The sequence below is a fragment of the Euwallacea similis genome, chromosome 17 (genome assembly GCF_039881205.1).
Source record: "Euwallacea similis isolate ESF13 chromosome 17, ESF131.1, whole genome shotgun sequence".
Classification (NCBI taxonomy): Eukaryota; Metazoa; Arthropoda; class Insecta; order Coleoptera; family Curculionidae; genus Euwallacea; species Euwallacea similis.
In genome coordinates, this window is record NC_089625.1 from 1,204,313 (window position 1) to 1,227,986 (window position 23,674).

The 23,674-nt window shown below is 35.3% G+C and overlaps 1 long non-coding RNA gene across 1 annotated transcript; it reads left to right on the forward strand.

Annotated features, from left to right (window-relative positions):
- The first annotated feature begins 1,998 nt into the window (after nt 1–1,998).
- LOC136414369 (uncharacterized) lies at nt 1,999–17,362 on the forward strand. The gene is made up of 3 exons (XR_010752540.1): nt 1,999–2,168; nt 6,454–6,820; nt 16,866–17,362. It is a non-coding gene; the product is annotated as an uncharacterized lncRNA (long non-coding RNA).
- The last annotated feature ends 6,312 nt before the right edge of the window (nt 17,363–23,674 follow it).

The following is a 23,674-nucleotide window of genomic DNA, read 5'->3' on the forward strand; positions in this document are numbered from 1 at the left end:
GATTAATAATGACAAGCATATGGGTCATTATTAACCTAGTGAGCGAATCGGCCACAATGTCATCATCCCCATTGCTGTCTTATTAATGATTGTTATGAAAATTAATGTCAAGAGAAACGTCACCGTTGATGTTATGATTCAAGGTGCGTTGTATTTTTGTGTTTTGGATATAAATTATGCACAATTTAGCTGAGTTCATTTAATTTCATAAAATATAATTAAGTTTCTAGTGGACAAAGATCACGCCGCGGTTGTCCGCGGCTTATGTCTTAGATCACCCTCGCTTCGGGGTCTAAATTCGACATCCGGATTAGTTCGGGTCAGTTTATATATAATATTATTATATATAATATATATATAATATATACTATAATTTATATATAATATATACTATAATTTATATATAATATTTTATATAATAATGTACTTCACAACCTTGGCGTGCGCTGACCAATAATAGTTGTAATCCTGATCAGAGACTCTAGTGAATGGAACATGAATGCGTGTTTTCACTTTGACTTCTTAATATGGGTATATGTAAGGAGATGCTGTTACTACATTCTTATGACCTGAAACGGGCAGTTTCATCAACATGGACCCAACATCATATAAAATAGATGAGGGCTGACCCAAAAACAACTATTACCCTGGAGGTCATATCGTGTATAATCTGTTCAATTTTTATTTGTTGCAGAATAAGCGATGGAAATTTGCCATGTTGCCCTTTATATACTATGGCCGACGTTGGCGTTCACTTTAAGGTTAGATTTTGGTAGAAACAGGGCTGCCAAATTCACTTAAATAAATTAAGTAAATGCTGACTAACAATAATAAAAAAATGATCACGTTTTGCTTACAATTTTATTTTTAATGTTTCGTAACAAAAACTAGACACAAATATTAAGATTCTCTATAAAGTATATAATTATTTACCTTCTGTAGAAGATTTTCTCTTGAGTTGAAAGATTTGAGAGTTTAACATGTACTTTGAATTTCGTACCATGAATCGGTAATATTTTCTTGTTCTTCGCCAGAATTCGCAGTGTGGCTCAGATACGTATAGTCTACGTCTTGTTTTTTACATCCATGAGGAGTTTTTACGTAAAATAATTTAACAACACGTTTTTTCTTCATCAGCATCATACGTTTTACGCAGTTAGGAATATTCATTCACAAAATTAGTCAGCGATTATTATATAGATACTTTTACCAAGACAAAAATGTTATGTTCATCATCAAATGACTACAAGTTGTTTCTTTATCGCGACTTCTCTCAATTTTGATTTTTATGTCAGGACACTCAGAAGAGCATAATTGTTATGTTATTGTTATAATTGTTCATTTCAATATCAAAACGAAGACTTTTTCTATTTGACATGTTTTTTCTTTTTTACTGTATGTGAACACGTCGATGAAGTGTAAATATTTTTGTTATCTTTTCAAAAACAATTGAAACGAGAATATAAATTTTAATATAATATATCACTGATTAAGGAATCGAAATCCTCAATAAAATCCTCCAAATCCAAATGAACATGTTTTTTTGTCCAATCAAACTCTCCAAAAGGTATTTAGGGCGGATGGTTTTGAATTGAAAGCTCTGTATAACTCACCTCTTAGGGCTATGCACCACTCATCCTCATACATCTTTCGAACTACCCCTCGTACTCTAAAATAAATCATTACTTTGCTCAGCCCTTTTTATCATCTCAATCAATACCATTCTCTAGTTTCGGGCGCAATCCGCCAGAGCACACTAGCGCGTAGGGCCCATTTTCCCTTCTAGCACAGAAACCCACCGTCTCAGTGTGCATTTTGCCATATCGCCTCGAAACCCTTGCTTTAAAATATCACCGTTAGATGGAGCCATCCAGCCTTGCTGCTCCTATTGTATTCTCCCACTTAATGACGGTATTCCCCTAGATAAGGCGGAGCCTCTAGTCATTAGGCGTGTCTAGTAGTAGAGTGGTGGGAAATGAGCGGAAGTGAACGCTAGGCTAGCAAAGGGAATGCATTGCCTACTATGTCTATTGTGTGATTATAGAACTGTTGCTAGAAGCTACTTAGGAATCGTGGTTTGTTACTAGTGAATTTTCGGTTAATAGGTGGACGTTTGTTAGTATTAAAGATGTGGATGGCGATCTAATTTGTGGTGTTGATGGCAGAAGGTAATGATTTAGCTTGTAGGACTACGGCCGCTAAAAACAAATGGTACAATAACTGCCTCACTGACAGCAATGCCGATTATTAGGCCTCCAAGCTCCTCGGACTTAATCCCAGTAAATTTGCCCGTTAGTCGTTAGTTAGTAAATTATTAGTTGGCAGTACTGCGGTCTAATTACACTCCATTCTGGCAAACTAAATTACATTCAACTTATCATAGAAATGACCGGTTTTGAAGGTGATTTACATACTACTTCTGATGATGCGTGTGTTGGAGAATGTCCACAGTTCAAGAATTTAAAAAACGAATGTAGTGAAACGTACGAGCTAAAAAAAGACGCAGCCATGGTACGATCGGTACACTGCGGCGGGTTTATGATAGAATGTCATTGTCCCCATATGTATGCAAATGAGTTGACAAACCTATAAACGAATTTTTTAAATGCCTCTTCCTCTGCGTGGTTTATGCCTTTATTACTCATTGGGTGGATAATATTAGCAATCATTCTCCATTAATACAACAATTTAACAAAGTTACGAAATCTTAACCGTTTTCTACAATCTGGTATTCTGTTTGAACCATTTCATTTTTCAAATTAACTATCGAAGAGAAGATGTAAATTACCATGGTGGTACTTATAGGTATCGAAAACAGGTTTTTGTAATAGTTTTATTTAAGCGATTAACAACGGAAAGTTTTTCTTTGTACTGTGCGGAGGCTTTTATAGATGCCTACTTTCCATATTTGATAGGTACACGTTATCTTAATTAGCATTTTGGAAATTCTAAAATTCTAATAACCGAGGCAAGTTAACATAACCGAATTTATCCTAGTCATGAAGTTTAATTTGCTTTGAATCATGTTTACACTAAAAATCCATCTTAGGGTTTAAAGGCCATTTCCGTGACTACACGGTATGTAAGTGGTTATTTTTTAATTGATACTTTCAAAATAAACATCAGACTCATCGTGGTGTGCAATATATTCTAAGGCTGCTCTTGAAACCTTGCTTTAACTAGAAAATTTTGGCCAGTTCATGACTAGGCAATGTGATAGCGTGATCAGATTTCTTCGGACGATCTGTAGATCAAACTTTTGAAACACGTTTCTATAACTACTTAGAATAAATATTTATATGCAGACAGGTTAATTCAAGTAATTAACGACATCGTTAACAACCTACTATCAGTGACATTAATTGAACACCATGAGATACATTCAGATAATTTCTAAGTTTCTTGTTCATTTAATTCCATTTGATTATGTTTTATGTGTATCGATACTAGTAATTTCGTCAATTCAAAAAATATAGCATGAGTCCTGATTAGCGTCTATGTCTTTTTGGTTTAGATTACATTCAGTTGGAATTTTTAGTAATAAACAGACCAACATTTCCCGAACTCGCAGATTTACATCCATTTGATTTTCGTTGTGAATCATTTTCGTCGCGAATAATTTGTTTCATTTCCCTGGACACTTTATCTCCTTTGGGATATTATTCATAACTCGTCATAAATCTTGGCAAGTATTTTCGCAGTCTATGTAGGAACTTTTAATCTGTTTTTTTCTTTTACACGGTGGTGTATGAGGGAATTTCCAAAAATTGTAAAAAAAATTACAACCTGCACTAGACGTATAAAACATATTTAAATTCTGGTCATAGCAGAGAGATATGAGATGTGTGACTCCCTACTGTAATCTGGTTTTCGTACTGTCCACTCACACATTATAATAGAAACTGGACAGTTTGTTTAAAAAACCGAAATATTTTTAGGGATATACTTAAGTTTATTTCTCTCTTAAGTATTCCTTTGCTACCTCTCCTGATATGCAAATCACAACGAAAATTGCTGACTTTATAAACACATAATAGGTACTTCAGACTCGAGAATATCAGTTATTCACGAAAATTTTGGGATTAAGTACTTATCCTAGTATACATAGAGTGTCCGGGGGTTTTTGTGGCAGGACTATTCTTAGATTTTGAGATAATGAGCGTCAAATTTTAAATTTTTCCTATATCTCAAAACAGGAATATTTTTTCCACATTTTCATATAAAGATATTCGTTTAGAATCGCTCTGCAATGGGGAATGTTAAAATCTACATGATCATTGTCTTCAGAATGTATCTTCCTGTAGATTTTTTTCATCTGCCAAAACCTCCAACACAACACTCAGTTCTTATTACAATTTTCAAGCATCAGATAGTGGTACAGTACAGGACAGTTTGGATACGATGAAAGTGAGTCAAACTTCATGGAAAATAAAATTTTGTATATGTTAACAGTAGCTTGATGTTTCAAATGGTATAAACTGAAATGAATATCTAACAATCAATTTTGAAGAGAAAATTATGAAAAAAATTAAATTTTGAGTCAAAAACAAGCATCTTTTTATATAAGTTTAATAACAGCGTATATTTACAAATAACGTGTAAACAACGGGTAAAAGTTACTCCAATAAAAAAAGTGGACTGTGAGAACGCTTTTTAAGTTCTCTTATACATATTGAACAATGAAATTTTGAGGTTGGCGTAAGTTTTTGGGATTTCGCTATTTCAAATTTGATTTTCTTAGATAATCATATCAACTAATAAATGTACACACTCAATTTGATTTTTCCGATCTAAACAAACCGAATGCAGGTATCCTTAAAATACTGAATTTTATCCCTTACAAAACATCCAAATAAATTTTTGGTTAATTACCGCCAATTTTTTCTAGGTTTGTAAAACTCAGGGCGAATCATACGAAACAAGCCAACCAATGGTTTTATAATGCCCTCCAAAAAAACCTGATTAGAACCACTTGATTGCATGAAAGTTGATTTTGGAATGAGGTGAAATATACCAATGGCTTGCAATTTATTAGTTTTATCGATGACCTCTAGGTTCGAAACCGTAAGAGATGCGAAGTCGGTCAAAATGTGACGCTTTGAATTTTCAGCACCATCATTAGCTTTATCTTTAATATAGACCTATAATATTAGGTACCGGTTACCACATATTTTTAGATTAACCTTTTACTGTTTTTTAATCAAATAAGATGAAATAATCCATGAAACATTTCTAAAAATTGAGATGATATGAATTTACTTAATGCAGAATGTCCAATAGAAGCAGAAAAGAGGCATTTACAATTTTTATCCTATTTCTATTGAACTTTTGATGAACTACTTCAACTCATTTAGTAAAATACATAATAAAACTGAGTACCTAATATTTTTCTCATTTGTTACATATTGTTATGATAAAATATTTGCTGTAGAATTGGAGTATGTGCTTAACATATACTGTGATTTATTTAGGAGATCAAACGGTTATCAAAAAATGTCATAAAAAGATTCGTATTAAAAAAAAATTAAGTTAACAATTGTTCCGAAAATTCCAAAAGTTGTATTACGAAGTGACATGTTTTCAGTTCCAGAAGTCCAGAAGAACCTGCAATTTTCGTATTACTTAAACATCAATAATAAAACAATGCAAGTTTCCAAAATTGCCAAAATCACGGATTTTGTATTCGTCCAGACAATAAAATTGATTTCTGGTCATAAGCTCTCCAGACCTACAGATGGTTGATAACAATTTTCTTCCAAAGTCAAAATTGCAAATAATGAGCACTTCAGTCTTCTAATTAAGATAAAAATTTATCTAAAGTGGCGTTTTATGAGTTTGAAAACAGGCTATAAATATCCTAATTGTCCTCCGCAACTACCAGATTCCAATCCACTTGAACCCAGCTCTCTGAAGATTACTAGATCCTTTTTGCACATTATATTGTTCCATCTACTCGTGTTACGCACCGCGTATGCAGCTGAAATGTGACCCTTCTTAATTGCACTTGGGACCAATAACGACTGGATATAGTATGGAACCTAAATTGTTCTTCCCCTGACTTTACGTACATGTGCGCATATAAGTATATCTATGAACATTAGGTGTGACTTGGCTGAAATTTGAGCTATGGCCTCCATGATCACCGGATTTGTGCTCGAAGGGCGAACAGTAAGAACTGGCTGAAATTGCGGGCGAAAACTTTCTCCCCATGTAGAAAAACGCGTATTGTGACTATATACGTATACCTATACACCCCCCAAAAACGCAACAACCGACCCTTTTTTTGGGGGGGAAGGAAAATGGTGGGGGAAAAGGAGTGAAATTTCTTTGCTTGACACACACATACGATACGTCGTCTTTTCCATGCGTCGACCACTACACAAAACTCCTCAAGATCTTTTCCCCTACGACAAACTACAAACCGTTTTCTAATACACCGTTGTTTCTTTACAGTGCTGCCCCCGCCCCCACTCTCTGCCGGCTAGAACGGTGTAGAGCGCAGGTGCGGACTCCCGCCGCCAACGAGGGGGTCCGGATTCGACGAAGTCCATTCTCAGTTGCAGTTCAGTTCACTTTCGTCGAAGAACGCATCAAGGAGCTTGCAAGTTAGAATAGAAGAAAGCTGACATGTGCTTGGAAGTTGGAGAAAGAAAAAAAATTTTTGAAGATGGAGCGGTTTAGTGCGTGTGTTCGTGTGCGATCGCAGCAGGGCTCAGTGAACGTCGTTGAAGCGGATCCGTCGCAGTTACATTTTCTTATGATACCAATGATGGATGATAAAAGTGCTTCGTGTGCAAGTTACACGCTCCAAGTTGATGATGTAAGTACACATTTGCTTTATCCTGGTGTCAGCATTTTCCTGCAAAATCACCCGTGATGTCTTGTCCGGTCGGGAATCGCAATTAAGTATATCGGGAACGGGACTGTCCTGGGTAAAATTAGAAACCGAACGACCTTGAAATTTTTATCAATTTTCGTCGGTAATATCTAGTAGGTTTTCGAATAAAAGTGATGTAATAATGTAGGGTGTTTACGAGGTAGAGAGGTGCTGAGTAAGCTCTGCACTTTGACCGCATGCTAATAGCACAACGCTGTCTGCACTCTGTAGGCATTTCTAAATTGCTGCAGATGTCACAGTTAATCATGGGAGGATGTAGGTATTTTTGGAATGTCCGCATTTCAGTCATCAAAGCGGTGTAATATTATCCAGATTCATTTTGGACATCAACACCTGATGATACGCAGGTTCCAAATGTAGCAATGTCTCATTTTTTCAATAAGTAGGGATCATGCTAGGAAGCTCTTTAAGAACAAGTGGGGTACTGTCGCACCCGGGCTCAAGCTCAATGATGAGTAGTTTAGAATAGAGCGAGGCGTAGTGCCCCAGAAAAAAAATTATTAAAGGAGGATAAAAGTATAACTCCATTAGAAAAATAAAGACACTTGAAGAAAATACTCAACTCGGCATGTTGTATATATTGAGTAAGTATACAGAGTTGGAAAGCTTTAAAAACAACGCCGATGCATCATAATACTCCCATTTAACAGCAGCGAAATAGTAGTTAAAATACGTTCTATAACACAACACATGTGCCCACTACGCCAAGTTCACTAAACCAGAAGTGAATAAATGCTCCAATGGCCTTACTAAACATGTAATTTATATTATTATTTTTATTAAGGCCCAATGATGATTAATATAAATTTGAAATATCTAATAATTTTGCCATTGTCATCAACTCAAGTTCGTAGCACTGCGGAAAAACAGCTGACGTTTTTGGACGCTAATATCTGAAATTTGCCATTTAAATTATGTAGATTGATCATGACCAACACGAGGGAGAAAAAACTACCATTGCGGTACGGATATGTAGCTCATAATCCAACTGCTAGAAATGCACCAAAGTGGCCATTACTATTCTGAAATAGAAAAATAGATTAACGTAGCGGTGTCCTTGTTAAAGCCGCTGTCTATAATTCTTAAAGGAGGTTTTGGCCAACATGAAGGCAAATACCTCAGCATTAAGTAACTTCACAAAGTCCTTCCTGCTCAGCAGCCTATACATTCTCATGATAGTGTGATGGATAAAGATGGGTATGTTTGATATGAGTTCATAATACCATTTCCTTCCACAACTTCATTTTGCATACCTCTCAAAAATATAACACAATATACATATGTCTTGTGTTAGGTAACATAGGCAGAATGCGAATTTCCAACACTTTAAAAGAATTGAGCTCTCACATCTATTTTGTACTAAAATCCCAACTTGAAAGGTTGAAAGGATAAAAGGCATTTTGGATGTTATTGGATATACGGATATTTTTTGTCCAGGACCACTTGATATTGATTCACCTTGTTAATTAATTTTAAATCTGGTTAAAACCAGTCTTGTAGCGTCAATGGAAATAATTAGGAATCTGCGGTATAATCTATTATTTCTACTGACCATTGAAGTTACGCTTGTTGCTATAGAAACTCACTCGTCTATTATTGTACACAATCGCGTGATCTCAGTCGGCGTTTGTTGTCAGATTACTCGATTACTCACGTGCAATTGCAAGGTAAACTAAAGTTTGACATTTCAATAATTTCTGAAATAAAATATCATTTATATCTTATCTAAGCAGAATAGATAAGAAGCCGATAAATTTAAAAAAAAAAGACGAGTTTAAAAAGTGATTATGAGTCCTGTTATATGCCACCAGAACTATTAGAAACACCGAAAACAACTAGGACAAACCTAGAAAAGTTGAAAAAAGTTGAACACATCAGCATACACAATATTTTATGGATTGGGGAAGTATCAAGAAAAGCCTGAAGAACCCTGAACTTTAACCACTCAATAAATGTAGAAATTTATCTGATACTACGAGTCGTATTATAAGGAAATAATCATAGATTTCAAGCAGAGAAACTTGCAATTTTTTCTCCAGAACAGGACAAAATACAAGCATCTGCATACCTGCATACATCCAGTTGTAAAACTACAGCAACCATTATTAATGCTGCTTCCATTTGTTAATCAAGTTTCGAAACTGAAGTATCTGCTTACATTACGTTGCGAATTAAAATCCTTTACGTACCAGTTTAGTTTACAAAAAGGGTCACCTGAATGTTACTTTACTTGGCATAATTCGAAAAATAAATTTAGTCATAGAGCAATCGAGGGAGCAATAAAACTGACTCGTTCATATCCATACAATATGTGTTAATATGCAGAACCCTTAAGAAGTGAGTTTCGGAACGTCAATTTACATGATGCAGTCGCAATATCTGCTTAACATAATAGTGCATTAAGATACCAGTTTCATAAGGCAGCACCAACCAAGTTTGCAAAATAAGGAGCCAAGTGACGAGATGGCAATGAAGGAGTGCGCTGACGCGCACTCCTTCACCTTTGCCAACTCGTCGCATATCTTTAGGCCTTATGTAAAACCCATATCTTTAGGGGTTAAGGCAAAATCTTTTTCTTTTCTTTTTAATCGTGTTGCTATTCGCTGTACAATGACAAACAACATTTAAATTTAACATTTCAATATTTATTGCAAAAATAAATTTTAATTATATACCATGATATAAGTAGTCTTAACAAGTGGCAACATTGCAATGTCAACATCCAATTTAATACGATGTCTGTTCAATTTATTTGAAGTGTATTTTTATGAAATATTAGGTCACTTCCTACATTGCTTTCTGTAGAAATTTCAATTTTAATGAATACATAAACATGAAAACAACTAATGAATCAACTTTACATTGCATACATTTATGTTGAGAAATGGGCAAAAATTGTCATCGTTCATCTTTACGTTCATTTTCTCGATGAGTTCACTTTTATTGTATGATGCGTCTATAGCTTCAGGCAATGATTTCGCAATGACTCGTGTCTTATGTTTTTACGTCATTCTCCATTACCGATATGTTACATATTTGCTTTGCTATACTAACCAAATACGACGTGTGCTTAGATATAGCAGTAGCTAAAAATGTTGTTTTCAAAAATACTGCCAACTTACTTTTCAGTTCAAAATTGATATTATTTTATAGTGCATATTGACTACTGACTTAGTGGAGAATCTTAGGCCCTTTCATAGCTATAATAGCAAACCCGCCAGTTACCTCAGAATATAGAAACATTATACCTACATTTTATATACCTCCAGTAGTTTGTAAGGCTATACCATTGGTCAAAACTAAAAACCCAGGTGAAAATTATTCTCAAACTTATTGGTGAAATAGAAGTTTACATAATGACTAGCATAAAAATGTAGAGATTGTTGGAGTGGTGGAATTGCACACTATTTTCAGTTAAAACTAACTGAGAATAATATTCATCCCTTACTAAGGGCTCGGATGAAAGTCTTTGCTAAAGATTAAGTGACAAAGCTGTTACCGTTTTCTAAACTTATTCTAACTTATATATGAAAAAATTTTTTGAACGAAAAATAACAGATGTAAAGTGTATACACGATATTTAAATGTGATTATGTAAAATATTTATATATGCATAATAAATAACAAGAGATATCATCCTCATCGATTGAGATGAGGAATTTTCAGTGTTTCACATATTTTACATATTGACAATTCTTAACTTTATTTTTGTTTTTTCGTTTTTCTCAGCTTTGAGAAATTTGAAAATGGTGACAGATTTCCCACCAAAACGCAAAAAAAATAGGTTAGGAAGAAAGGGGAAATATTTTTAAAAAATTCAGGAACTCCAATGTTTATGTTTATCATGTGAAATTACATTCGAATGCAAAACTTTCCACATTGCAGCGGGTACCGATCCTCGACGAGACTAGTCATACGTCATATCCATTATCATAACTTGGTTATTAAAAGGTGACCATGTCTAAAGATTCCATTGAAAGCCTTTAACCGCAGGCGTGTCACTTTCAATAAAAATCATTTTACCACAATAACCTAACAGAACCATAACTCAACATAGTCCAACAATGTGCCATAAACACCCAAAATTGCCTTTTCAAAGGCCACAAAGCATTCTTGCGTAACGCACGGGCGTGCTTCTATTCAGCAACCAACCATCGGGTATCCGATTCAATAATAGACCTTTACTACACCCAGACCATTATACTCAGATTTCGATATTGGCTTATAAAGCACTCCAAATCTCGGATAAATGTCTTTTTATTTGACGATCTATCCGATTTAGCAGGTACCGCATTGAGTTTTTAACCCTAAATAAACGGAAGGAATTTTTGTTGTTGGACACTAACAGTGGCGCCAAGTCCGACTTTTCGAACTTTCTGCCATTAAGATAACGATTTTCGAATTGCCTTAAAAGAATTCCAATATTAAATAAAATCAAACGATAAGGTAATGGCCTGGATCTCCTTCTTGGCATGTTATCTATTTTAAATGCGCTCGGCCTCTACAAATAACAGAGCCAGTTTAGATTCCCCACTAAATTTTATGTGCATTAAATGGCCTCGTATCAGTGGAACTTCGTTTGTTATCAGTGTTGTTTGGTTTTCGCTCAAGGACTTTGGGATTTTAAGTTTAAATTTGTTTAACGTATTTGGTCAGGAATGTATAGCAGATAGAGATAGTTGGTATAGTTCGGGTTAGGGTACCGAAACGAGTGACAACCTTTTCGGTTAACTTGTGTTGCATGAGGGTATGTAAAGGATATGGTTCACTTATCTATAACTAGATGCATGAAATTTTTTGTTTCTTGTAAGCTAATTACTTAACGGCTCATCCTTTAAACATTTAACGGTAAAATTGATATCTTGGTTGGTTTTACAACCAAAATTGTAACATGATTGCTTTGAAAACTCGTGTTTTTACCTAGATTTTGATTAACCGTGACCTCGAATTTTGTATACCGTAATGGAATTTTGGAATAACATTCTTCAGTATATCACTTCTTTACTTTGTTTACATTCCCTACATTTTTTGCATTTTCGGAACCTTGCTTGTTTCCTTGCAATTGAGATTTCTCACATATCATGAAATCACATATTTCCTGGTCCAGAAAGGAAAAAGACAACGTTGGCCAACCCTAACCAATATTTATCTTGTTGACTAAAGTTAAAGAATGGTCACATAGTGTCAGAGGGAGTAATGAGGGATCTCCGCAATATAGTCCTTATGTCCCGCTGTAGCATTACCCGATTGCGTAGCCGCAGTTCATCATACTGTTAGAGCTTGATATTTCAATCACTTGTGAAGTCCATAATTGTGTTTTAATGGAGTGTTTGGTAATAGACAATCACCGTGGATAAAATATAGTATTATAATCGCACAAAAAGCGAAGAAGCTAACACTCGCATGATTACTGCCCTCGCCTGCGGCTCGTGCGCAAAATTTCACGCTCGTATATTAAGAAAGTTGCTTGGGAATTATGTACACTATTTTTCCCACGGCTAAGGACCCTGCATAAAATAAATTTAAAAAAGTGTCATTACAGAACTAGACAAGATTATTTTCATAACGCTTGAATAAGCGATGATTTTTTACGCTGAATTTTTACTTTCCAAATTAAAACTCCTTTTGCAATTTTGGAGACACGTAGGATGTAGCCTAGTTGTTGGCAGGGATAAATGTATACGAGGGGTAGACCGCTGTGATGTGTTGGTGTACATGTTCGAGATATTGTAACGTATTTCGATGTATTTGCCAGGCGTTTTCAAAGTATTTTGGTGTATGAAAATTCATCAGCAATCTACCACTCGGACAAATATTAATATCTATTATATACATATACATATGTTTAAAAAATTATCAACTTGAGGGAATTGGAATCAGAGCGATACCGAACATCCACTCAATTATCGATCAAATAAGGCCAACCACATCAAGATTTTTTAAGTTTCCTACCAACCAAATATAACTAAATGCAAGCCCACGTTTTTCTACATTGTGCAACCATGTGTGAGCATGAGTTCAGATGGTCTTAGTATTTTGTTTTTCTAGTTACTTGAAGGTTTAGATACTTTGGCAGAATTTATACTGTTATAAAATGTGCGGTTGTGACATTTTCATTCAAAAAAGTTTATTAATGAAAAGGTGTAAGTGGAGACAGCATTAACACTGTTAGCAGTGATTCTTTTTTTTTGTTTTGGAACCAGTCCTCCACCATCCACCTGTTCATATTTCAAAATTGCCAACAATGTTGTGAACCCAATTTATCAGTCGCAATTGCCCCTGACGTGTCTCTCAGTATTTTTGGCAAACACAGGACGCAGCTGTCCGCTTAATTTGACATTTTCCTAGAAGTCGCATAACAAATATCTCAGGAAACATCCTTGAGAACGTTCCCAAGGAAATGCATCTGCTTTGTAGAAAAAAAATCGTTTTGGCACTCGCGCTCTCTCTGCTCGACAAAAATACGATTAAGCCAGTCACGTTTATAAATAGGTTCCCTCTTGCTCTGGGATTATTCATTGTTCGGCTATGATATTAATAATAATGTTTAAACATTAGGGACACGGCCTGAAGAAGGTGCCCCGAAATAAACCTCAGCGGGGGCCGTTGAGGAACAGGTAGATGCGAAGCCCTGAAAACCCAAAAAGGGTATAATTAAGTTTATATCTTAGGGTAGGTAAGGCAACATCTGGCAGGCACGTTAATTTATAGAGGAATGTTTAGCCCCTTTTATCTGAGATTTCTTTCAAGGAATACCAAATAACTTTCCAGCACTACTCTGTGCAATGGATTCGTATATGCAAGCGAAAATGGTTATTACAGAGCGGAGTTGTATATCTGTTCGTAGAATTACAATGTAAATTGAAGAATTATAATTGGCATATTTGATACCCTCCAATTAGTCGAAGCAACCATAGTTACGTTTCAGGCTAGTGAGGACTACCAGGGTTATTCCACTTAAGAAGGATATCATACCTATGGCGCAATGACATTCTTCACATCTTTGCCCCGTGAATTAGATCAGGAACATGCTGTTTGAATGAACCTAATTATGAAATACTATATAGAGACTTAAGAAATTTGAAAAATTTCATCTTTCACAAAAGGATGGAAACTGGTTTATTGCAGAGAAAGATGAATGTGAAAAGATTAAAGATCTTGAGGAGTTGCACAATAAAAATTATACAAAGAAGAGGATGTAGGTGGATGTAGAACCTTCAAGCCAAGGCACTACCAACTAGCGATGCAAGGTTACACTTAGCTATTCATAGAACGATCCCATATGCAGAGGAAGTGGCTTATTACAGAGCAGAGTTGCATACATACATAGAATTGCAGGGCAAATTGCAGCCTTACTTCGTTCTTAAGTTCTCTAATTAGTGTTAAACAACTCTGATCGCGTTTCAGGGTATAATTTTAAGGCTTTTATTCATATCAGGCGTCATTGTTGTCTGCATCTTAATTAAAAAATTTGTATGCATATTGATGATACCTAATAACGCCTTCAAGAAGTACATCACAATTGCGATTTTAAAGATACAGTGTTGCTAATCACTTCATCGTATGTTTTTAAGCACCATAATTTTTTTATGCAGCAACTCTGTTGATGAAGAATTTTAATGCCGCTGCAACAACGTTGCACATTGTGAAAGGAAGTTTATATACATACTACCTGTCCTGACTGACTGAGGGGACCTCCAACAAGCTACTTAAGCTACAATTATAACCGTTTTTTGTAAATGTAAATGCCGTTTCGTAATTGGTGAGGTCAAACCTTGCGTGCAATAGTTGAAAGTTCTACATTAAAAGCAATTAAACAGAGATAAGGAGACCGTACATATCGGTGACTAATTACAATTTTATTAAATTGTTGTTGTCGAACCCGACTCATTAGTCAAACCTTAATGATGGCAGTTCGCTTGGAAATGTCATATTTTGTGGCTGCAAATAGCAATAAATAACCCCATCAAGAAGCTATAATAAGAAGTTACCCAGAATACAGATCCCTCTGGTAGGAGGCCCGCTTGTTGACTCATTAAAGCTTAAATCGCACTAAAATTTATAGCTCGCTTGTGAGCTGTGAGCTCTGGTATGCCTGAAAATCTGTTAAACACGTGTGAATAGTTTAAGTTATTAAAATCTAAACACTATCACCATAAAGCAGCGCCTTATATAGCAGACACGCAAATAAAAAATATTTATTATAGTAATAACCTTAAAGTGAAATCCCTGTTTAAAGCAGACTTGGAATCGCCATATGTTGAGCTTAAATATTTAGTTTTAAGAATGAGGCGTGGGTTATTAGGGAATGTTACGTCTCTATCTTTCTTTCAGTGAGATGTTTGCTCGCCTTTGTTGTATTGTACAGTATTTCTTTGTTACGAGTGTTATTACCCCTTCATGGTCCAAATAGGTACTTCACTCTAGGTTCAAATGTAGTTATTACCGAGACAATTTACTCAAAACCTAGAAATAACACTGACAATGAAATATAAAGCAAAATTTGTGATAACATGTATGACCAAACTGGCTTTAAAAATTTTAGGAATTTAGAAGTGTTGAGCGGATAAGGATAGTGTCAATTAGTGCACACTCAAATCTCAACAGGGCAAATTAATAAAAATTGTGAAAATGAACAAGTCACTTCATGGAAAACTAAAATCACATATGAGAAAATGATACGTGATGATAAAAAAATGTACAGAATATTGTTACCGGATGACGTAGGAATTACTTCTATTTATATTATATTAGGAAAAAAGTTGGCATTTTGAAATTTTAGAGATGAAAATTGTAAATCGATAAGTTCGATCGTACATGTGTGTATGTATGTGTTAGTATATTGTAGTATATTTCAGTTTTTGAACGAAGTGATGTCCAAATCTGATCATTATTGAAAATACTTCACATCCTAGATTAAACTGAAGGCTTCTCACTTCTGATTAGAACAAGAAAGTTAATCATTACCCGCCCTTACACCTAGAATTTTAAGATAATGAGCTTTTTTCCAAAAAAGGTCGTATACCTAATTCCTAGCTACCTGAATAGCTAACCCAATCTAACATACTGTTCAGCATAAACTCCCAATTAAACAGGCCCCTCGGGCTTCAAAATCACATATGCGCAACCTTGTAGATTGTGTTTACGCATCCGTTTTCCTGAAAGAATTACTTCATATCTCATACTACACATAATCCCCGTGTAATTAATTCACAATCAAACAGATATGAATAATATGCTCACATTCCTTCAACCCAACGCTGACCGGTTCGCCTTAGCGAAAACCCATTGTTTCGGAAGTCATTGTGACGTCATCACGTCAAAAGGATTGTCAGTTGATTTCTTGTAGTACATTGTTGTTGGTCGCTCATGCCCACGTTTCGTAATAATAGTCTTATGAATTATAGTCCCATTTTTTTCTTGTTGAGTTTAGTCGAAAAGGTGTGGTTCAAGTTAGAACTTGAAAACGACCTCCAGACGTCGTGCAATGGTCCGAAATGTAAAGATATCGGGTCGTTTACCTAATTGCGGGCTAAATTACAAACTGCCAACGACAAAACCGAGGGGAGCCTTTTAATTTCGTGCTCTCCAGCAGCGCTTCCAAATTAAGTCTGGGACTCTAAATTCTCGACAACGATTATGTTATTTAAAGTTGTTAATATGGATTAATGTTCTCGGCTAACGTTTTACTTAATTGTTTTATTTTCCTACTTTGACCTTTGTCTACCGTTTTTTGCTCCTCTTGCGCTTACTTTTAACGTAAAAGGATACCTAATTTGTTGATTGCCGATGATTAATGGTTGCATTAGCCAATCGTTAATAATTCGATTTACTTACACATATTCCCAGCTTAACTGCGAAATATCTAATTAAGCTCAAGCTTTATCGGTGCATCTTGTCACACGTGAACGTCAATTAACTCATTCTTATGCTTGATCCATAAATAATCTAACGTTTGTTGTTGTAGTTCCAACTCCGTTGCAACCAAACAGCCACATTGAGATATATGGTAAGGAATCTTTACGTAGAGCAATAAGCATAATTGTAAGAATTTTATCTAGTCATTGTTGACAATACTAGAAAAAACGTAAAACAAATCTACCTACTTCCAACCGGTTGTCTTTGTGCACAATCAGCAATCAAAGGCATCATGACGCTGGCTTTCGTCAAATCACGATGACTATCACCTTTGTTACACAAAAGTGTTACAGTCCGTTACGACATTGTGTTGTAACAGAAAGGTGGTCGGTGCAACGGGTATAGATGAGCCGTTTGAAACAATGCGGGAGGTTTTAATGCGAGGAAAAAATTGGTGATTGTGTCTTTTATTGTCGAGAACCTCTTAACACGTTTTAAAGCTCCAACAAAAGGTTCTAAGAAATTAATTGTCAGGGGTATAATGCTATCTATGAACCCTATTGTTAGAATCGTGTAGGTGAGAAGGATGGAACACTCAGAGAGAGGGGTGAGAAAATTTGATAGAGTTATTCAAGATTGTGTTCTTTACGTTGGGTTTACAAATAGTTGTACTTCAAAACGCTATCAAAATATATCGAAATTCAAAGAAAATCTTCGTGCATTGCCTAACAGAAAAACATTCATGGGTCGAAAGTAGAACAACTGAGACCAAATCCTAAAACAGAAAGTAGGTGCAGCTAATCGAGCCTTGAAAAGCTTAGAAATAAGTCGGTTAAGTAAATAAAAAATAGTCGATTGAAAACGAGGATGTTTAGGCCTAATTTTGATCACATCTCATCTAGATTTTTTATAAAAATCTTAATGACGAAAATCGAATTTTTTATATCTGTCACCAATATGTATGTAGTTTTAAAACGCCCTTAACTATTAGCAGACATTAAGAAACGTCCTGTGTATTTCGTAAATGTAACATTTCGTAGATATCGCATTCTGGTTTGCTGTCCTCGAGAAATAACATTCATGAATTTCTATTATTGAACAGAAATGGGCACTTTGTTTTAAATAACAAGAAAAATGGACTCAAGCTGTTTCTAGGTAAAATACCTTGCATGCATGATTTTTGTTAATATTACGTACACTTAACATATTACTGTCGATAATGTTACTCCTAAAAATCTAAAAGCAAATATATTAGCAAAATAAATCATTTCTTGTAGGTATCTGACGTTTACATCAAATGTATTCTGGTTTTATGTTTCTCGTATGAAAATTCTTCTGAATTTAAAGGAGTAGAATAAGGAATTCACAATGCTCATTGTCGCACTACTTGAATCGGCGAGACAATATGTTATAAAATTTGGAACTTAATGAACAATTATACTGTAGGTGCTTTGGGATTAATTAATGATTTCAATTGTGTAACTGCAGTTATATCCGATTCCACGTACTAGTTTTAGAAACTTTAGAACGGGTCCAATATTAATTGTTAATATTATCTCCACAGTTTCCTGGTCCCACTCTTCAAGATCCTATTTTAGAGCTCAACACTGTCAACTGTCTATCAACGACTTAAATTAACCTGATATCAATCAATAAAAAATGGTAATCAATTTCTTGAGTGCGTTGCAGTTCGCAGTAATGTGCCAAAGTCCAACAATCAACCTTTACCGACTTTCACGTACCCTTATCGATGATTTTGAGTAATCTGCTCATCAATTCCTTCACATGACCCTAAACCTGCAACGCATACAGATTTCTTAACCCTTTTGTCAGCCCTATTATGCGAAGGGTAAATTAATGCAAGCAAACGCACCCCGTCAGGCAGACGGTATTCAAATTTTTCCCATAGGGCTCCCGGTGAGCCCTTCTTGTTCGATACCTTCGCCGAAATTTTATCAATTTTTCATCGCCCAACATAATGCCCTTAGCGTGATATATTCGAAATTTATGGTAAAATAACGGGTGTTTTTTTATTCTTAACCAGCCGACCGGGCGGTTAGTTTGGGCAATATTTCGCTATAGATGCCGATGCTCTGTTTTACATAAAAATGTAACCAAAGGGTTCGTGAGAACATGAGTTTGCGAATTTAAATGCTGTAAATCATTGAGAAAGTAATGTAGGAAGTGAATTTATTTTAATAATTTCGTAAGTACATACATACATAACTTTTTGGAAGCATTACAGCGAAGCATAATATGTATTAGATATATAAGAAGGATCTTTTTATTGGGATTTTATTAGGAACGATGATGATTTATTTTTCAAAATGTCCAACGACAAGGTACTGTGTACTTATGCTGAAATTATGTAATCACATTAGCAATAATGCAAAAAAATAGTTTGACTTAAAAATATGTGCTCTTAGAATTGGTTCTTAGTGTTTAATAAAAATCTTACATTATTTCTTCTTTATCGCAAATCCTTTGACAGGATCAACTGAAAATTCGCTTTCATGGCGAAAGTTTTTAATTTGGGAGTATAGCGGTTTTGAAATAAGTAATAATGATTTTATGAGAAATATAGTATTCCTCCATTTAGAATACTATATTTTGATAACAATAATACTATTTTATTATTGTGATGTTATATGAAAAAGGCTTAATTTTAAGGAGGAAGGGTGCAAATTACCTTGAGCAGACACCCGGAATGGTTTTGCTTTAGGTCAATTCATGTTAGTGACAAAATATAAATTCGCTAAGAAAGTCGATATAGAACTTGAACTGATGTGAGCCAGCATTATTTCATTATGGCTCATTCAGACTGTGCATGACATCACACGTTAATTGACTCTTCATTAATATAATATTACTACTATTGCATGGTCCTAGATGTGTGAGAATGTACATAATATAATAATTCGATATTTGTCGATGCCTCAAGGCCATTTATGTATTCATTTAACCTCTATACCCTCCAACGTCACCTGAACTTTCTACATCAGAATATTATCTCAGTAGAGTACAAATATTTATCCGAATTTCCAGTAATAAGATTTACTCAAACGTAAACAAATTAAACATTAGAATAATTAATTATTTTCGAATTTCCAATAACCCTCTCACTAAAAAAATAACTATCTCTGGTCACTAGGCTATAAATAACCATAGCAACAAAAACTGATTGATAAAAAGCAGAGGCAATTAACCGTCATAACGCGTTACTTAATGGCAATTAATTTTCAAAATGACTTAAAATTGATGGGTGTATCTTATAAATCACTGCAAAATGGTGGGCCATTAAAAGCCGATAAAACCTCAAACATTTGTAACGTGTGTGCCACCATCAAGGATACCCAAATGTTCCTCCGATGGGTTTTTAATGACGCCAGCCAAGAAAAACTTTTATGGGAAAAACACCATCTCAAGCTGTTTAAGCAAAACTAATAACGTTGCGGAGCGGGCAGGTAGGTACCCATACCCCTGACTTAAACAATAGGAAATTGGAATCAACCAAAAAATTCTCGACTTCTTCCTATTGGTTGCATTATTATTAAAAGGGGTCCGAGCCGTGGTATAATCTATTTAGAATTGAAAAGGCGCCTAAAGAATTCCTCAAACGACACACCTGCCTTCATATATCAACCCTTTCGGCTAGACTGACCGCTCGCCAGACCTAAGCCTGATTTATTTTCACAGATGCACTCTTTTCTTAACGAACTAGATAGGTCTCTAGTAATGCAGAGCTGGTTTTTTGTAATGAGAATAACGTGGGAATGGTATATTATGCAGGATAGATGCATAACTTATTAGAGAGATTAGTTTTTTTTAATGTCAGGGAAATGCGGTATGTTAATTTTAATCCGAAGGGGTTGGTGGGAAAGTCGTCTGTGGTTACATATCAGGTAGTCATGCAGATGAGATTTGAGAAGAAATGTTAAAAAACCATAAGCAAATTCGACATATAAATTGGGCTTGTTGTCTGCATAAGGTTTTGAAGTAACCCTTGCAGTTCCCTTTGCACAAGCTATATTGCGAACATTTGATCTAGTAGGAGCGGTTAAGTAATAAACTCTCAACTATTAGACATTCAGCTGCTATAGAATAATCCTCTGGCCTTCACGTCCACCAGATTTATTCTCACTAGATTTATAGCTTGATTAAAAATGCATCACACTATAGCCCGAAGGAAGGATCGTCAATGTAAATAAATTTCTTTGGAACGTTGGCCAAAGTGGTGTAATTATGGCAAAAACGAGTCTCATTCCTCATCTGTACCTTACCCAGTATAATTATCAACGTTTGCATGGTCTAATGCAGAGGAGCAATTTACGTAAATTGAAACCACATAAAAAGCATTTAGACTTTTTAATTCACAGCATGCAGTCCTTTGATTAATAGTCGCTGTAACCAATCCAAATTAAAAACGAAAATTAATAGTGATTATACGTTTTCAACGGGTAATTAGATAGATGCTTACTTCTCCTCCCAGGGAGCCCATCAAGGTACCTGTAACCTGGGAATTAAAAGCTTTTTTACACCTCATTTAATAGCGGCATACGAATATCACGTCGAATCAGTGACGAAGCCGACACAACCGAAAAACGTTCCCTATAACCGATACGATCAGCTCGAAATATGCTAATGCGAATACGTAATTTACTTTTATCTAAAATCGGCTTCATCCCGACAAATTGGCAACTCGGCACGGAAATTACAAACATGTCTGCCAAAACGCAATAAAACCTAAGCCTAATCAAATCTGTAAGCTGCGGAATTACACATCCCTCCAGGAAGCCATGATGGATCGGTGACGTCATTCGCGGATGATCGAGGGGAGTCCCGATCACCCCCACAAAGTCGTCAGTCACCCATTTTGATATGTCTTCCCCTGCCCCTCTCGCGACAATTGTCGATGATGGGGTGCGTATGTGAAGGCAGCAATCCTAACCGAATTAGCTGGAAAATAATTTAAGAGTCTTTTAGGGGATAAAAATAAAGATCAATTAGCTTGGCTTATAAATTAGACATCCACGCAAAAAGATATCTGGCGTAAATTTTATACACAAAGAGGTAAAATGTAGTAGCAACCCACTTAAGGTCAAAATGAGAAACGGCCGCGATTATATCGCTATAATGTCGTAATTGGGAACGATTATGGAGAGAAATATGGCGATCTACTTTATCGGCGGATTAAAATCGTCTTTCTGGTAGCTGGTTCGCTGCCTTGGCGCCTACTTTTATCACGTTCTTCGTGACTATTTGTCATCAATCTATTTGCTTATTATTTCGATTAATGGAAGATGTGATTGGTTGATATATGGTTCTTTTGTTTCAGAAGATGCAAAACTGGTTTTAACAGCAGCATCATGCTTTCAGAAAGAACGTTAGAGTAAGTGTAATTTATGGGTTCTTTCTCTTTCTCTCTTATCGAGATTTTGACTATTTGCCAGTGAGCACCAATCAGCTAAAATTATATTATTTACACAATTAAGATTGTTGCAACAATTTCCGTGAAGCCCATCACTTTTTATTATGAATAGGTTTGATCCGATATTATACAGAAATTGACGTTTTTGTATGGGATTGGAATCAGGATTTGTCAATGGAGTCAAGTCCTAATTAAAGGTAGCGCTGTTTCGCAATTTAGGGTACTTTGTCCAAGCCAATGGACTGGATGGATTGTAGTTCTCTGAGAGTCACCTGAACAGTTTCAGTTTAGTTAAAGTTAGTTAGCTTGATTGTTATATTATTGTTAAGACATTATCGAAGAGTCTAGATTGATCACCATCAGTTCACCTATTAATATCGGTTTGGTTTAAAGATTTTTTGCAATTTTTTAAAATTAATTAGGATAGCTTGGAACTTTTTCAGATCCTCCTGTAAATATCTTCATATGATATCTTTCATGTTTATCTAACTTCAAACAGTTGCCTCAAGAATAATTATCTTACGTTAGTCTTCTTTAAGAGGCTAATTCGAGTTAATTCAGATTTCTTCGATATTTAGTTCGAAGCACTCTTTCCCCGAAAAAGGTAGTTTGGGTTGAATTTCTGATGCCTCTTCAAAAATAGTGTGAAGAAATTTATTTATTTGAATTTGATATTCGAGAGGTTTTTTCGTACCCTTCTCAGTAGCTGTCTTCCATATTTAGTATCATCAATATACAATGCCTAAACCACGAATGTGGAAATTGGGGTTACGTCGAATTACATATCATATTCGAGGTTAATTCAAGTTCTACGTTAAACCGCACAACACACAGAGTATGTTTAGTAGGTTTCAATTCCAAGCAACTTAATCACTTCATCATCATAACTCCATCCCCGTTTACCTTACAAACCGAATAAACATGACGACATAGACTCATTAACTGACATTGCTCTAATTTATATAATTAACTGACAGCTTATTAACAGCTTAAACGAGCTTTAGTTTTTGCTAACAAACCGTAAGTGACCGTAAGCGTACCTGCACGAGGATTGGGTAAGAAACAAAGAAAGTTTGCCAGCGGTCATTGACGATTCCACCTGAAACCATGATGGCAAAACTCGACACAGTATTATTACTGTGATGACATGTTATCAGGCAACATTTACGCATTTTATATATATACCAAGTTGAAAAGCTATAATTACCCATGCAACCAATCTCACGGCAAAAGTCAACGTATGTAGTTTGCCACTACATGCAGAATTCCTAGAACATAATCAGCTATTAAGTCAATTTTTTATGGTACTTGCATGGTACCGATAACTCGAATGCTGCTTCCTAGTAGTTAGTCGTAAATATCAGCAATTAAATCTGGCATTTCAACCGTAAACACTGACTACTGGTCAGTTGTCGTAAACGGATCAAGTTATGAATGACTTTATGTATACTTATGCGAAGATTCGAGTTTGATAGATTAAACTCAAAGCG